The sequence below is a fragment of the Callospermophilus lateralis genome, chromosome 5 (assembly GCF_048772815.1).
Source record: "Callospermophilus lateralis isolate mCalLat2 chromosome 5, mCalLat2.hap1, whole genome shotgun sequence".
Classification (NCBI taxonomy): domain Eukaryota; kingdom Metazoa; phylum Chordata; class Mammalia; order Rodentia; family Sciuridae; genus Callospermophilus; species Callospermophilus lateralis.
This window is the reverse complement of record NC_135309.1, coordinates 121,076,454-121,080,926: the sequence shown is the minus strand read 5'-3', so window position 1 is coordinate 121,080,926 and position 4,473 is coordinate 121,076,454.

The window sequence follows — 4,473 nt, the reverse complement described above, 5'->3', positions numbered from 1 at the left end:
GCATTGACTCTATAGACATTCTGAACTAGAGAAAGAGCTTGACTACTTTTCCCAAAGTTAATTTTTTTTAAGTGAACACATTTTAAAAAAATTAGTTGTAGATGGACACAATATCTCTTATTTTACCTTATTTTGTTAATTTATTTGTAAGTGCTGCCAAGAATCAAACCCAGGGCCCCACACATGCTAGACAGCACTCTACCACTGAGCCACAACCTCACCCTGACACAATATCTTTATAATAATAAATTTATAGGATCGAACCCCGTACTGCAGACATGCAAGGCCAAGTGCTCTACCTCTGAGCCATGACCCCAGCCCAAGTGAATACATTCTGTTTTTTATTTCAGTGCTTCTTTTCAGGCCTCACTTATTGTGTGGATACTGTTATTTTCATTATTTTGTCTTCTGTTTTTTCCTCACACATAATGTAAATATATATTTTGTAATTTTAAAAATTTATAATTATAGAAGGACAGAATACCTTTATTTTGTTTATTTTTATGCTTTGCAAAGGATCAGACCCATTGCCTCACACATACTAGGCAAGTGCTCTGCCACTGAGCTACAGCCCCAGCCTCACATAATATATTTTAAATGCTCATTTAGCTAGGATTATACAACCCATAGTCTTGTCACCATGATATATTGATCTAGTTTGTTAGCATTATTAAAAACTGTAACAATTATTAGTTGTTAGGATTTTATTATTATAAAGCCATACAGGGGCTTCTTCACCTCTTAGGAGATAGAGGTCTAGCTATAGATAGCTCTCCTTATTAAGAACATTAGCTTACTAATTATGCTGCAACAATGCTAAGCCTCTCTATGCCGTTTGTTTGTGGACATTGATTGCGACTCTTAGGATCTAGAACTGGAATGATTGGTCCCCAGTGCTGTAATAGGCAGAGGTGAGCTTTAAGGAAGTGACTGGATCGTGAGGGATCAGTGGACCCAGGATCAGTGGATACTGATCAATGGATATCAATGGAATAACCACTGATAAATGAATGGACTGCTGGGAGAAGGTACACTGTAGGCAGGTGGGACGTGATTGTGGAAGTAGGTCACTGGGGGCAAGGCTGTGGGGAGTGTATCCTGTCCCTGGACCCACACCATCCGCTCTGTACCTTGGCTGTTAGAGTAGTTCTCCTCTGCTGCACCCTCTGCCCTGATGTTCTGCCTCACCTCAGACCGGGAGCAATGAAGTATGGACAGAAACCTCTGAAACCATAAGCCAAAATAAATCATTCCTCCTGGAAGTTGTTTTTCCAAGTATTTGTTACAATGATGGGAAGCTAACACAGAGACCATCCGTTTAATTCCTTTGCCACCTGATTTTTCTGTTGATTTTACATGTACCACTTCATTCCTTCTCAGTCTAACATGTTACAGATTATGTGTTTTCTCAGAAGTTCTTGACTTTCTCCAGGATTTTCTCCTTAATCTTTTCATGATACGCACATGGAAGCAAATCAAGCCTACTCTTTATAAACAGACATATAGAAACATAAAAATGAGAAACTAATTATCTTTACATCTAGTGGTAACTTCTCTGTATTTATTAAAATCAATACTAACTTTACACATACCCAACTGTATTTCACAGGTGTCTAGTTAATTATAGAAGGAAAGTCTTGTGCTAATTATGATGTCCTATAATTCACTCTCAGCTAAATAATTAAGCCTAAATTCAATCTGAAAGCAATTTGACTTTCGAAGCTGATGACCTCATTTACAGGACGCATTTTATCTGCATCTCATCCCTGTCCTTGGGCACTGCGGGATGTCCCCTGTGCAGGGACACTGGGCCTCATGTTCCATTTGGTTTAATGCTCTGCTGTCACTCAATTGAAAGTCTGAATCATTTTTGAACAAGAGGTTCTGCATTTTCATTTTGCACTGGGCCCTGTACTTTATATACTCAGTCCTGCCCATGATGCATGAATTTAAGGTCCTAGTTCCTACACTCTCTCTCTTTCTCTTTTAATATATATATATATTTAAAAAAAAAATATATATATATATATGATGTATCTATCTATCTATCTATCTATATATATAGATATATATATATCTATATATATATATATATAGATGATGCATGAATTTAAGGTGCTAGTTCCTACACTCTCTCTCTTTCTCTTTTAATATATATTTTTATATATATATATATAAGTATATATATATATATATATATATATATATATATATATATATAGGCTTTTATTCTTTTTAAAAATAACTTTATTTATTTTTTTATGTGGTGCTAAGGATTGAATCCAGTGCCTCACATGTGCTAGGCAAGCTCTCTACCACTGAGCTACAACCCCAGCCCTCCTATACTCTGATGCATCCCAAATTACAGCAAATTCTTAGCATATATCCTTCTAAAGAATAACAAATTAGGGCTGGGGCTTGGGCACAGCAGTTGCGCACTTGCCTATGTGTGAGGCACTGGGTTCAATTCTCAGCACCACATATAAATAAATAAAATAAAGGTCTATCAACAACTTAAAAAATTATATAATAACAAATTATATAAAATCCTAGAGACTCAATTTTCCATTTGTGATTCAAATTCTACATAAAATATTCCTTTATATGCAGAGGAAAACCAGTCTAAAATTAGAACTCTAAATATTTGACTTATCACTAAAAGTCCTCAAAAGACTTAAAAACTACAGATTTCTGGACTGTTCCACAGAATAAAACAAAATATTTCAGGCTAGAACAGAGAAATCTGTACTTTAAAAAAGAAATATATCTAGAGTTGTTTTTTTTTTCTTTTTCACTTGTTTGTTTTTAACTGGTCATGTGCATGAAACAAGAGATTTCACCAGGCTGTTGCTATTTATGATCTGAGAGACTTGTGTAGCAAATTTAGTTCTTATTAGGTATCACTTTGACACAGGTTCTGCCTGGATTGGAAAATCCACCAGTGGCACTCACCAGGAGAGAATTAACAGCTACTACAATTATCCACCGTGGAGGTGAGACCTCTTTCCCTTTTGTCACACTAGCTAGTGTGTCTAGGATATTCTGGCAGCATAAGTCTTTTCTAATTACTAGCTTTATCGCCCGTTGTCTGTATTTCTCTATTTCATGTAATAACTACCTACATAGGCTCAATTTTCTAATGTATTCTCCTTTTCCTTCCCTGAATCTGACCTCAACTACAGCTGTTTCTATGTTCTGCTCAGCCTTGTCATTTTTGTGGGAGGAAAAAAAAAATTCAGACAACAGCAAAGCAGAAGCAGACCATCTTCACGACATCTGGGCAGTTTCTGGTGATCCGCTGACATTTATTCTGCATTCTCACCCCACAAGGCTAAGTTATTTCCTCCTGTGCACTTTCACTTAGGTACAGAGAACAGGACCTGGGAGTCTTTCAAGGAAACAGGGCCCCAGAAAAGTAACCAAGAAAGTAAATTTTGACTCTGAAATGCACAAAATAAAACTTCAAAATCAAAATTAGTAAGTGCTAGAAGATGCATATTACATTTACTTAATAGTAATCATATTTTGCTTGAAAATAATTTGTGGGTTATCTTTTTCCTCATTTTGCAAGAATTCCTGAGTATACATCATAATTGCTGAAAAAGTATAAAATAAATATCAGTGATATTCATACTGATACAGATGTTATTGAATAAAAAATTTAGATATATATCATATAGAATTTGGTAATTTTAAATTGTTTATCATAGCATACAGACATCATCAAATGCAAGATCACCAAAAGTCCACTAAGTTCTTAAAATCTCCCTATCAGGGAAAACTATCATTAGCTTCTCATCAATGCTTTAATAAATGTTTGGAAAGTAAGATCCTAGTTGACCTAGTAAACAACTATCACAGACTTCTACATTGTAGTGGTAATTTCAAATATTTTTCCAAAAACTTATAAAGTACCTCAATATTTGATAATATGGTAATAGATAGAAAAACAGATAAATGAATAGATGAAAGACAGAAAGGAATAGAGGGAGGGAAGGAAGGAAGGAAGGAAAGAAGGAGAGATGATAGAAAAACTACTCTAACCTTTAAGCCCTAGGAAGCTCAGCAAAATTGATACTATGTGGAAATCTGTAATTTTTTGATAGAGTGGGAAAAGCTAAAATTTTGAAGGCAAACTTCAGAGACAGAGAAAATAATTGAAAAATATCTGTATGATATAAGGCAGTATCCTGACTATGTAATGAATTCTTACAATTCAATAAGAAGGCAAAAATGCCAATTAAAAATGGTAAAATTTATGAAGAAACACTTCACCAGAGAAGATATACAGGTGACAAATAAGCACCGTGGGAGGCTGCCCTGCCCATGAGCCCAGCATCCCCTCTTAGCAGTGAATAAGGGGAATTTCGATCTGGCACCTCCTAGTAACCCCAAATTGCAGACATCCAAAGCAAGTGACCTTCACCTTCACTGGGCAAAGAAATTTGTTTCAGCTCTGGACTTGGGCATTAC